Consider the following 12,925-nt stretch of genomic DNA (forward strand, 5'->3'; position numbering starts at 1 on the left):
TTTTGCCAGTGCAACACGTGTTTGTTTGCTTAATTGGTTCTTTCATTTCTCAGGAGCATAAACAAGTCCCATATGGTCTAGCGGTAAGGATTTCTGGTTTTCACCCAGGAGGCCCGGGTTCAACTCCTGGTATGGGAATTTAAATACCTCTGAGCAGATCAAATGTCATGTCTGTATGTGACTGCATACAACAGTCAAAATATGACCAATGAAGAGAGTTTTTCTGCAATAAATGATGTTACATGTCTGATGTCATGAAATGTGTGAAGGAAAAAGAATGGCATAATCAGCAGCACTACCCCAACAAATAGCACTTACTGCTTTCAGAAGTCAAGTCTGTGCTTATGTTAGAGTAATATTAGTGACAAAGTAATAATTGACTTAGCCAATAATGAAAATGATAAAGTCTGGCAGTGGCCTGGTTTTCTGAATACTTACAACCAGGGATACAGACAAAGACAAACATTTGTCAAGAAAGAAATCATAAGGGAGTATCTTAGAGAATTTGATTTCAGCTTCATGTAGCTTCAAGATATGGTATTTATTATCAAGTAAATCTACCATCACAGTTTGCTACTTAAATATAGAAGTCAAATGTTGGAGCTGGGTCCCTGGCAAAATCCTTTTGGACAAGAACTCTACCTCAGGTAAGACTTTCCTCATGGTCCAGATGATCCATTGCAGCATCTTCTGTGTTGTGTCCCAGCAGCAGTGGGATTTCTTCTACAGCTTTGCCCATCTTAAACTTGAATGTAGCCACACCCATCCCGCCCCACCTTCTTTTTGTATGAAGTTCCAATGGTCCTGTTAATGGTTCGTTATGGAAAGGATCACACCTTCGTGAACAGGCAACCATCATCTTAAATGTATGCAGGCTTGTAGATGAGAAGGCAATTAGAATCCATTTACTTTTGAGAATGTATCTCATTGCCAAATAGTAGCCTGCAGTTGCAGCTACAGAAGCATATCCGTAAAAATGTTGTGTTTCTGAATCAAATGAAAAGGCTGTGTTTCTGAATAAAGCTGAAAAGGATCTCTTACTTGCTGAAATTTCCCTTGATTGTACACATGACTCTGAGATTTCCATTGCATACTAATCCCAACCAAGACAACCCCAAAGAGATGCACTTATGAAGAAGAGAATCATCAGTGGCTCCATTTGAGGTGATCCGAGCTGGATTCACAAGGGGAAATGGCTTTTGATGCATTTAGTTGTTGTTGTCACTTAAAACTGCCCCAACAAATAGCACTTACTGTATTCAACAGTCCAGTCAATGCTCAGGTTAGGGGAATAGGTAGGACCAACTCTCAAACTGGGAATTTTTCAGCAATTAATGATGCAACATGTCTGTCTTCATGAAATGTGTGAAGGAAAAAGAGATTTTGCCAGTGAAACACGTGTTTGTTTGCTTACTTGGTTCTTTCATTTCTCAGGAGAATAAACAAGTCCCATATGGTCTAGCGGTAAGGATTTCTGGTTTTCACCCAGGAGGCCCGGGTTCAACTCCCAGTATGGGAATTTAAATGCTTCTGAGCAGATCAAATGTCATGTCTGTATGTGACTGCATACAACAGTCAAAATACAACCAATGAAGAGAGTTTTTCTGCAATAAATGATGTTACATGTCTGACGTCATGAAATGTGTGAAGGAAAAAGAATGGCATAATCAGCAGCACTACCCCAACAAATAGCACTTACTGCTTTCAGAAGTCAAGTCTGTGCTTATGTTAGAGTAATATTAGTGACAAAGTAATAATTGACTTAGCCAATAATGAAAATGATAAAGTCTGGCAGTGGCCTGGTTTTCTGAATACTTACAACCAGGGATACAGACAAAGACAAACATTTGTCAAGAAAGGAATCATAAGGGAGTATCTTAGATAATTTGAATTTGATTTCAGCTTCATGTAGCTTCAAGATATGGTATTTATTATCAAGTAAATCTACCATCACAGTTTGCTACTTAAATATAGAAGTCAAATGTTGGAGCTGGGTCCCTGGCAAAATCCTTTTGGACAAGAACTCTACCTCAGGTAAGACTTTCCTCATGGTCCAGATGATCCATTGCAGCATCTTCTGTGTTGTGTCCCAGCAGCAGTGGGATTTCTTCTACAGCTTTGCCCATCTTAAACTTGAATGTAGCCACACCCATCCTGCCCCACCTTCTTTTTTTATGAAGTTTCAATGGTCCTGTTAATGGTTCGTTATGGAAAGGATCACACCTTCGTGAACAGGCAACCATCATCTTAAATGTAGCAGGCTTGTAGATGAGAAGGCAATTAGAATCCATTTACTTTTGAGAATGTATCTCATTACCAAATAGTAGCCTGCAGTTGCAGCTACAGAAGCAAATCCGTAAAAATGTTGTGTTTCTGAATCAAATGAAAAGCCTGTGTTTCTGAATAAAGCTGAAAAGGATCTCTTTCTTGCTGAAATTTCCCTTGATTGTACACATGACTCTGAGATTTCCATCGCATACTAATCCCAACCAAGACAACCCCAAAGAGAAGCACTTATGAAGAAGAGAATCATCAGTGGCTCCATTTGAGGTGAGCCGAGCTGGATTCACAAGGGGAAATGGCTTTTGATGCATTTAGTTGTTGTTGTCACTTAAAACTGCCCCAACAAGTAGCACTTACTGTATTCAACAGTCCAGTCAATGCTCAGGTTAGGGGAATAGGTAGGACCAACTCTCAAACTGGGAATTTTTCAGCAATTAATGATGCAACATGTCTGTCTTCATGAAATGTGTGAAGGAAAAAGAGATTTTGCCAGTGCAACACGTGTTTGTTTGCTTACTTGGTTCTTTCATTTCTCAGGAGAATAAACAAGTCCCATATGGTCTAGCGGTAAGGATTTCTGGTTTTCACCCAGGAGGCCCGGGTTCAACTCCCGGTATGGGAATTTAAATACCTCTGAGCAGATCAAATGTCATGTCTGTATGTGACTGCATACAACAGTCAAAATACGACCAATGAAGAGAGTTTTTCTGCAATAAATGATGTTACATGTCTGATGTCATGAAATGTGTGAAGGAAAAAGAATGGCATAATCAGCAGCACTACCCCAACAAATAGCACTTACTGCTTTCAGAAGTCAAGTCTGTGCTTATGTTAGAGTAATATTAGTGACAAAGTAATAATTGACTTAGCCAATAATGAAAATGATAAAGTCTGGCAGTGGCCTGGTTTTCTGAATACTTACAACCAGGGATACAGACAAAGACAAACATTTGTCAAGAAAGGAATCATAAGGGAGTATCTTAGTAGTTTGATAATTTGATTTCAGCTTCATGTAGCTTCAAGATATGGTATTTATTATCAAGTAAATCTACCATCACAGTTTGCTACTTAAATATAGAAGTCAAATGTTGGAGCTGGGTCCCTGGCAAAATCCTTTTGGACAAGAACTCTACCTCAGGTAAGACTTTCCTCATGGTCCAGATGATCCATTGCAGCATCTTCTGTGTTGTGTCCCAGCAGCAGTGGGATTTCTTCTACAGCTTTGCCCATCTTAAACTTGAATGTAGCCACACCCATCCCGCCCCACCTTCTTTTTGTATGAAGTTCCAATGGTCCTGTTAATGGTTCGTTATGGAAAGGATCACACCTTCGTGAACAGGCAACCATCATCTTAAATGTAGCAGGCTTGTAGATGAGAAGGCAATTAGAATCCATTTACTTTTGAGAATGTATCTCATTGCCAAATAGTAGCCTGCAGTTGCAGCTACAGAAGCAAATCCGTAAAAATGTTGTGTTTCTGAATCAAATGAAAAGGCTGTGTTTCTGAATAAAGCTGAAAAGGATCTCTTACTTGCTGAAATTTCCCTTGATTGTACACATGACTCTGAGATTTCCATCGCATACTAATCCCAACCAAGACAACCCCAAAGAGAAGCACTTATGAAGAAGAGAATCATCAGTGGCTCCATTTGAGGTGATCCGAGCTGGATTCACAAGGGGAAATGGCTTTTGATGCATTTAGTTGTTGTTGTCACTTAAAACTGCCCCAACAAGTAGCACTTACTGTATTCAACAGTCCAGTCAATGCTCAGGTTAGGGGAATAGGTAGGACCAACTCTCAAACTGGGAATTTTTCAGCAATTAATGATGCAACATGTCTGTCTTCATGAAATGTGTGAAGGAAAAAGAGATTTTGCCAGTGCAACACGTGTTTGTTTGCTTACTTGGTTCTTTCATTTCTCAGGAGCATAAACAAGTCCCATATGGTCTAGCGGTAAGGATTTCTGGTTTTCACCCAGGAGGCCCGGGTTCAACTCCCGGTATGGGAATTTAAATACCTCTGAGCAGATCAAATGTCATGTCTGTATGTGACTGCATACAACAGTCAAAATACGACCAATGAAGAGAGTTTTTCTGCAATAAATGATGTTACATGTCTGATGTCATGAAATGTGTGAAGGAAAAAGAATGGCATAATCAGCAGCACTACCCCAACAAATAGCACTTACTGCTTTCAGAAGTCAAGTCTGTGTTTATGTTAGAGTAATATTAGTGACAAAGTAATAATTGACTTAGCCAATAATGAAAATGATAAAGTCTGGCAGTGGCCTGGTTTTCTGAATACTTACAACCAGGGATACAGACAAAGACAAACATTTGTCAAGAAAGGAATCATAAGGGAGTATCTTAGTAGTTTGATAATTTGATTTCAGCTTCATGTAGCTTCAAGATATGGTATTTATTATCAAGTAAATCTACCATCACAGTTTGCTACTTAAATATAGAAGTCAAATGTTGGAGCTGGGTCCCTGGCAAAATCCTTTTGGACAAGAACTCTACCTCAGGTAAGACTTTCCTCATGGTCCAGATGATCCATTGCAGCATCTTCTGTGTTGTGTCCCAGCAGCAGTGGGATTTCTTCTACAGCTTTGCCCATCTTAAACTTGAATGTAGCCACACCCATCCCGCCCCACCTTCTTTTTGTATGAAGTTCCAATGGTCCTGTTAATGGTTCGTTATGGAAAGGATCACACCTTCGTGAACAGGCAACCATCATCTTAAATGTAGCAGGCTTGTAGATGAGAAGGCAATTAGAATCCATTTACTTTTGAGAATGTATCTCATTGCCAAATAGTAGCCTGCAGTTGCAGCTACAGAAGCAAATCCGTAAAAATGTTGTGTTTCTGAATCAAATGAAAAGGCTGTGTTTCTGAATAAAGCTGAAAAGGATCTCTTACTTGCTGAAATTTCCCTTGATTGTACACATGACTCTGAGATTTCCATCGCATACTAATCCCAACCAAGACAACCCCAAAGAGAAGCACTTATGAAGAAGAGAATCATCAGTGGCTCCATTTGAGGTGATCCGAGCTGGATTCACAAGGGGAAATGGCTTTTGATGCATTTAGTTGTTGTTGTCACTTAAAACTGCCCCAACAAGTAGCACTTACTGTATTCAACAGTCCAGTCAATGCTCAGGTTAGGGGAATAGGTAGGACCAACTCTCAAACTGGGAATTTTTCAGCAATTAATGATGCAACATGTCTGTCTTCATGAAATGTGTGAAGGAAAAAGAGATTTTGCCAGTGCAACACGTGTTTGTTTGCTTAATTGGTTCTTTCATTTCTCAGGAGCATAAACAAGTCCCATATGGTCTAGCGGTAAGGATTTCTGGTTTTCACCCAGGAGGCCCGGGTTCAACTCCCAGTATGGGAATTTAAATACTTCTGAGCAGATCAAATGTCATGTCTGTATGTGACTGCATACAACAGTCAAAATACAACCAATGAAGAGAGTTTTTCTGCAATAAATGATGTTACATGTCTGATGTCATGAAATGTGTGAAGGAAAAAGAATGGCATAATCAGCAGCACTACCCCAACAAATAGCACTTACTGCTTTCAGAAGTCAAGTCTGTGCTTATGTTAGAGTAATATTAGTGACAAAGTAATAATTGACTTAGCCAATAATGAAAATGATAAAGTCTGGCAGTGGCCTGGTTTTCTGAATACTTACAACCAGGGATACAGACAAAGATAAACATTTGTCAAGAAAGGAATCATAAGGGAGTATCTTAGATTATTTGAATTTGATTTCAGCTTCATGTAGCTTCAAGATATGGTATTTATTATCAAGTAAATCTACCATCACAGTTTGCTACTTAAATATAGAAGTCAAATGTTGGAGCTGGGTCCCTGGCAAAATCCTTTTGGACAAGAACTCTACCTCAGGTAAGACTTTCCTCATGGTCCAGATGATCCATTGCAGCATCTTCTGTGTTGTGTCCCAGCAGCAGTGGGATTTCTTCTACAGCTTTGCCCATCTTAAACTTGAATGTAGCCACACCCATCCCGCCCCACCTTCTTTTTGTATGAAGTTCCAATGGTCCCTTTAATGGTTCGTTATGGAAAGGATCACACCTTCGTGAACAGGCAACCATCATCTTAAATGTAGCAGGCTTGTAGATGAGAAGGCAATTAGAATCCATTTACTTTTGAGAATGTATCTCATTGCCAAATAGTAGCCTGCAGTTGCAGCTACAGAAGCAAATCCATAAAAATGTTGTGTTTCTGAATCAAATGAAAAGCCTGTGTTTCTGAATAAAGCTGAAAAGGATCTCTTACTTGCTGAAATTTCCCTTGATTGTACACATGACTCTGAGATTTCCATCGCATACTAATCCCAACCAAGACAACCCCAAAGAGAAGCACTTATGAAGAAGAGAATCATCAGTGGCTCCATTTGAGGTGATCCGAGCTGGATTCACAAGGGGAAATGGCTTTTGATGCATTTAGTTGTTGTTGTCACTTAAAACTGCCCCAACAAGTAGCACTTACTGTATTCAACAGTCCAGTCAATGCTCAGGTTAGGGGAATAGGTAGGACCAACTCTCAAACTGGGAATTTTTCAGCAATTAATGATGCAACATGTCTGTCTTCATGAAATGTGTGAAGGAAAAAGAGATTTTGCCAGTGCAACACGTGTTTGTTTGCTTAATTGGTTCTTTCATTTCTCAGGAGCATAAACAAGTCCCATATGGTCTAGCGGTAAGGATTTCTGGTTTTCACCCAGGAGGCCCGGGTTCAACTCCCGGTATGGGAATTTAAATACCTCTGAGCAGATCAAATGTCATGTCTGTATGTGACTGCATACAACAGTCAAAAAAACAACCAATGAAGAGAGTTTTTCTGCAATAAATGATGTTACATGTCTGATGTCATGAAATGTGTGAAGGAAAAAGAATGGCATAATCAGCAGCACTACCCCAACAAATAGCACTTACTGCTTTCAGAAGTCAAGTCTGTGCTTATGTTAGAGTAATATTAGTGACAAAGTAATAATTGACTTAGCCAATAATGAAAATGATAAAGTCTGGCAGTGGCCTGGTTTTCTGAATACTTACAACCAGGGATACAGACAAAGACAAACATTTGTCAAGAAAGGAATCATAAGGGAGTATCTTAGATTATTTGAATTTGATTTCAGCTTCATGTAGCTTCAAGATATGGTATTTATTATCAAGTAAATCTACCATCACAGTTTGCTACTTAAATATAGAAGTCAAATGTTGGAGCTGGGTCCCTGGCAAAATCCTTTTGGACAAGAACTCTACCTCAGGTAAGACTTTCCTCATGGTCCAGATGATCCATTGCAGCATCTTCTGTGTTGTGTCCCAGCAGCAGTGGGATTTCTTCTACAGCTTTGCCCATCTTAAACTTGAATGTAGCCACACCCATCCCGCCCCACCTTCTTTTTGTATGAAGTTCCAATGGTCCCTTTAATGGTTCGTTATGGAAAGGAACACACCTTCGTGAACAGGCAACCATCATCTTAAATGTAGCAGGCTTGTAGATGAGAAGGCAATTAGAATCCATTTACTTTTGAGAATGTATCTCATTGCCAAATAGTAGCCTGCAGTTGCAGCTACAGAAGCATATCCGTAAAAATGTTGTGTTTCTGAATCAAATGAAAAGGCTGTGTTTCTGAATAAAGCTGAAAAGGATCTCTTACTTGCTGAAATTTCCCTTGATTGTACACATGACTCTGAGATTTCCATCGCATACTAATCCCAACCAAGACAACCCCAAAGAGAAGCACTTATGAAGAAGAGAATCATCAGTGGCTCCATTTGAGGTGATCCGAGCTGGATTCACAAGGGGAAATGGCTTTTGATGCATTTAGTTGTTGTTGTCACTTAAAACTGCCCCAACAAGTAGCACTTACTGTATTCAACAGTCCAGTCAATGCTCAGGTTAGGGGAATAGGTAGGACCAACTCTCAAACTGGGAATTTTTCAGCAATTAATGATGCAACATGTCTGTCTTCATGAAATGTGTGAAGGAAAAAGAGATTTTGCCAGTGCAACACGTGTTTGTTTGCTTACTTGGTTCTTTCATTTCTCAGGAGCATAAACAAGTCCCATATGGTCTAGCGGTAAGGATTTCTGGTTTTCACCCAGGAGGCCCGGGTTCAACTCCCGGTATGGGAATTTAAATACCTCTGAGCAGATCAAATGTCATGTCTGTATGTGACTGCATACAACAGTCAAAATACGACCAATGAAGAGAGTTTTTCTGCAATAAATGATGTTACATGTCTGATGTCATGAAATGTGTGAAGGAAAAAGAATGGCATAATCAGCAGCACTACCCCAACAAATAGCACTTACTGCTTTCAGAAGTCAAGTCTGTGCTTATGTTAGAGTAATATTAGTGACAAAGTAATAATTGACTTAGCCAATAATGAAAATGATAAAGTCTGGCAGTGGCCTGGTTTTCTGAATACTTACAACCAGGGATACAGACAAAGACAAACATTTGTCAAGAAAGGAATCATAAGGGAGTATCTTAGATTATTTGAATTTGATTTCAGCTTCATGTAGCTTCAAGATATGGTATTTATTATCAAGTAAATCTACCATCACAGTTTGCTACTTAAATATAGAAGTCAAATGTTGGAGCTGGGTCCCTGGCAAAATCCTTTTGGACAAGAACTCTACCTCAGGTAAGACTTTCCTCATGGTCCAGATGATCCATTGCAGCATCTTCTGTGTTGTGTCCCAGCAGCAGTGGGATTTCTTCTACAGCTTTGCCCATCTTAAACTTGAATGTAGCCACACCCATCCCGCCCCACCTTCTTTTTGTATGAAGTTCCAATGGTCCCTTTAATGGTTCGTTATGGAAAGGATCACACCTTCGTGAACAGGCAACCATCATCTTAAATGTAGCAGGCTTGTAGATGAGAAGGCAATTAGAATCCATTTACTTTTGAGAATGTATCTCATTGCCAAATAGTAGCCTGCAGTTGCAGCTACAGAAGCAAATCCGTAAAAATGTTGTGTTTCTGAATCAAATGAAAAGCCTGTGTTTCTGAATAAAGCTGAAAAGGATCTCTTACTTGCTGAAATTTCCCTTGATTGTACACATGACTCTGAGATTTCCATCGCATACTAATCCCAACCAAGACAACCCCAAAGAGAAGCACTTATGAAGAAGAGAATCATCAGTGGCTCCATTTGAGGTGATCCGAGCTGGATTCACAAGGGGAAATGGCTTTTGATGCATTTAGTTGTTGTTGTCACTTAAAACTGCCCCAACAAGTAGCACTTACTGTATTCAACAGTCCAGTCAATGCTCAGGTTAGGGGAATAGGTAGGACCAACTCTCAAACTGGGAATTTTTCAGCAATTAATGATGCAACATGTCTGTCTTCATGAAATGTGTGAAGGAAAAAGAGATTTTGCCAGTGCAACACGTGTTTGTTTGCTTAATTGGTTCTTTCATTTCTCAGGAGCATAAACAAGTCCCATATGGTCTAGCGGTAAGGATTTCTGGTTTTCACCCAGGAGGCCCGGGTTCAACTCCCGGTATGGGAATTTAAATACTTCTGAGCAGATCAAATGTCATGTCTGTATGTGACTGCATACAACAGTCAAAATACAACCAATGAAGAGAGTTTTTCTGCAATAAATGATGTTACATGTCTGATGTCATGAAATGTGTGAAGGAAAAAGAATGGCATAATCAGCAGCACTACCCCAACAAATAGCACTTACTGCTTTCAGAAGTCAAGTCTGTGCTTATGTTAGAGTAATATTAGTGACAAAGTAATAATTGACTTAGCCAATAATGAAAATGATAAAGTCTGGCAGTGGCCTGGTTTTCTGAATACTTACAACCAGGGATACAGACAAAGACAAACATTTGTCAAGAAAGGAATCATAAGGGAGTATCTTAGTAGTTTGATAATTTGATTTCAGCTTCATGTAGCTTCAAGATATGGTATTTATTATCAAGTAAATCTACCATCACAGTTTGCTACTTAAATATAGAAGTCAAATGTTGGAGCTGGGTCCCTGGCAAAATCCTTTTGGACAAGAACTCTACCTCAGGTAAGACTTTCCTCATGGTCCAGATGATCCATTGCAGCATCTTCTGTGTTGTGTCCCAGCAGCAGTGGGATTTCTTCTACAGCTTTGCCCATCTTAAACTTGAATGTAGCCACACCCATCCCGCCCCACCTTCTTTTTGTATGAAGTTCCAATGGTCCTGTTAATGGTTCGTTATGGAAAGGATCACACCTTCGTGAACAGGTAACCATCATCTTAAATGTTGCAGGCTTGTAGATGAGAAGGCAATTAGAATCCATTTACTTTTGAGAATGTATCTCATTGCCAAATAGTAGCCTGCAGTTGCAGCTACAGAAGCATATCCGTAAAAATGTTGTGTTTCTGAATCAAATGAAAAGGCTGTGTTTCTGAATAAAGCTGAAAAGGATCTCTTACTTGCTGATATTTCCCTTGATTGTACACATGACTCTGAGATTTCCATCGCATACTAATCCCAACCAAGACAACCCCAAAGAGAAGCACTTATGAAGAAGAGAATCATCAGTGGCTCCATTTGAGGTGATCCGAGCTGGATTCACAAGGGGAAATGGCTTTTGATGCATTTAGTTGTTGTTGTCACTTAAAACTGCCCCAACAAGTAGCACTTACTGTATTCAACAGTCCAGTCAATGCTCAGGTTAGGGGAATAGGTAGGACCAACTCTCAAACTGGGAATTTTTCAGCAATTAATGATGCAACATGTCTGTCTTCATGAAATGTGTGAAGGAAAAAGAGATTTTGCCAGTGCAACACGTGTTTGTTTGCTTACTTGGTTCTTTCATTTCTCAGGAGCATAAACAAGTCCCATATGGTCTAGCGGTAAGGATTTCTGGTTTTCACCCAGGAGGCCCGGGTTCAACTCCCGGTATGGGAATTTAAATACCTCTGAGCAGATCAAATGTCATGTCTGTATGTGACTGCATACAACAGTCAAAATACGACCAATGAAGAGAGTTTTTCTGCAATAAATGATGTTACATGTCTGATGTCATGAAATGTGTGAAGGAAAAAGAATGGCATAATCAGCAGCACTACCCCAACAAATAGCACTTACTGCTTTCAGAAGTCAAGTCTGTGCTTATGTTAGAGTAATATTAGTGACAAAGTAATAATTGACTTAGCCAATAATGAAAATGATAAAGTCTGGCAGTGGCCTGGTTTTCTGAATACTTACAACCAGGGATACAGACAAAGACAAACATTTGTCAAGAAAGGAATCATAAGGGAGTATCTTAGTAGTTTGATAATTTGATTTCAGCTTCATGTAGCTTCAAGATATGGTATTTATTATCAAGTAAATCTACCATCACAGTTTGCTACTTAAATATAGAAGTCAAATGTTGGAGCTGGGTCCCTGGCAAAATCCTTTTGGACAAGAACTCTACCTCAGGTAAGACTTTCCTCATGGTCCAGATGATCCATTGCAGCATCTTCTGTGTTGTGTCCCAGCAGCAGTGGGATTTCTTCTACAGCTTTGCCCATCTTAAACTTGAATGTAGCCACACCCATCCCGCCCCACCTTCTTTTTGTATGAAGTTCCAATGGTCCTGTTAATGGTTCGTTATGGAAAGGATCACACCTTCGTGAACAGGTAACCATCATCTTAAATGTTGCAGGCTTGTAGATGAGAAGGCAATTAGAATCCATTTACTTTTGAGAATGTATCTCATTGCCAAATAGTAGCCTGCAGTTGCAGCTACAGAAGCATATCCGTAAAAATGTTGTGTTTCTGAATCAAATGAAAAGGCTGTGTTTCTGAATAAAGCTGAAAAGGATCTCTTACTTGCTGAAATTTCCCTTGATTGTACACATGACTCTGAGATTTCCATCGCATACTAATCCCAACCAAGACAACCCCAAAGAGAAGCACTTATGAAGAAGAGAATCATCAGTGGCTCCATTTGAGGTGATCCGAGCTGGATTCACAAGGGGAAATGGCTTTTGATGCATTTAGTTGTTGTTGTCACTTAAAACTGCCCCAACAAGTAGCACTTACTGTATTCAACAGTCCAGTCAATGCTCAGGTTAGGGGAATAGGTAGGACCAACTCTCAAACTGGGAATTTTTCAGCAATTAATGATGCAACATGTCTGTCTTCATGAAATGTGCGAAGGAAAAAGAGATTTTGCCAGTGCAACACGTGTTTGTTTGCTTACTTGGTTCTTTCATTTCTCAGGAGCATAAACAAGTCCCATATGGTCTAGCGGTAAGGATTTCTGGTTTTCACCCAGGAGGCCCAGGTTCAACTCCCGGTATGGGAATTTAAATACCTCTGAGCAGATCAAATGTCATGTCTGTATGTGACTGCATACAACAGTCAAAATACGACCAATGAAGAGAGTTTTTCTGCAATAAATGATGTTACATGTCTGACGTCATGAAATGTGTGAAGGAAAAAGAATGGCATAATCAGCAGCACTACCCCAACAAATAGCACTTACTGCTTTCAGAAGTCAAGTCTGTGCTTATGTTAGAGTAATATTAGTGACAAAGTAATAATTGACTTAGCCAATAATGAAAATGATAAAGTCTGGCAGTGGCCTGGTTTTCTGAATACTTACAACCAGGGATACA

At 39.6% G+C, this 12,925-nt stretch overlaps 10 non-coding genes across 10 annotated transcripts; all 10 read left to right on the forward strand.

Moving 5' to 3' along the window:
• The first annotated feature begins 66 nt into the window (after nt 1–66).
• On the forward strand, nt 67–138 carry trnae-uuc (transfer RNA glutamic acid (anticodon UUC)). Its single transcript has one exon. It is a non-coding gene; the product is annotated as a tRNA-Glu (tRNA).
• A 1,309-nt stretch (nt 139–1,447) lies between these two features.
• Nucleotides 1,448–1,519, forward strand: trnae-uuc (transfer RNA glutamic acid (anticodon UUC)). The gene has a single exon. It is a non-coding gene; the product is annotated as a tRNA-Glu (tRNA).
• Nucleotides 1,520–2,833: 1,314 nt separating this feature from the next.
• trnae-uuc (transfer RNA glutamic acid (anticodon UUC)) lies at nt 2,834–2,905 on the forward strand. The gene has a single exon. It is a non-coding gene; the product is annotated as a tRNA-Glu (tRNA).
• A 1,315-nt stretch (nt 2,906–4,220) lies between these two features.
• trnae-uuc (transfer RNA glutamic acid (anticodon UUC)) lies at nt 4,221–4,292 on the forward strand. Its single transcript has one exon. It is a non-coding gene; the product is annotated as a tRNA-Glu (tRNA).
• Nucleotides 4,293–5,607: 1,315 nt separating this feature from the next.
• Nucleotides 5,608–5,679, forward strand: trnae-uuc (transfer RNA glutamic acid (anticodon UUC)). Its single transcript has one exon. It is a non-coding gene; the product is annotated as a tRNA-Glu (tRNA).
• Nucleotides 5,680–6,993: 1,314 nt separating this feature from the next.
• On the forward strand, nt 6,994–7,065 carry trnae-uuc (transfer RNA glutamic acid (anticodon UUC)). The gene has a single exon. It is a non-coding gene; the product is annotated as a tRNA-Glu (tRNA).
• A 1,315-nt stretch (nt 7,066–8,380) lies between these two features.
• trnae-uuc (transfer RNA glutamic acid (anticodon UUC)) lies at nt 8,381–8,452 on the forward strand. Its single transcript has one exon. It is a non-coding gene; the product is annotated as a tRNA-Glu (tRNA).
• A 1,314-nt stretch (nt 8,453–9,766) lies between these two features.
• Nucleotides 9,767–9,838, forward strand: trnae-uuc (transfer RNA glutamic acid (anticodon UUC)). Its single transcript has one exon. It is a non-coding gene; the product is annotated as a tRNA-Glu (tRNA).
• Nucleotides 9,839–11,153: 1,315 nt separating this feature from the next.
• On the forward strand, nt 11,154–11,225 carry trnae-uuc (transfer RNA glutamic acid (anticodon UUC)). Its single transcript has one exon. It is a non-coding gene; the product is annotated as a tRNA-Glu (tRNA).
• Nucleotides 11,226–12,540: 1,315 nt separating this feature from the next.
• Nucleotides 12,541–12,612, forward strand: trnae-uuc (transfer RNA glutamic acid (anticodon UUC)). The gene has a single exon. It is a non-coding gene; the product is annotated as a tRNA-Glu (tRNA).
• Nucleotides 12,613–12,925: the final 313 nt, after the last annotated feature.

Source organism: Paralichthys olivaceus, chromosome 14 (genome assembly GCF_024713975.1).
Source record: "Paralichthys olivaceus isolate ysfri-2021 chromosome 14, ASM2471397v2, whole genome shotgun sequence".
Taxonomy (NCBI): domain Eukaryota; kingdom Metazoa; phylum Chordata; class Actinopteri; order Pleuronectiformes; family Paralichthyidae; genus Paralichthys; species Paralichthys olivaceus.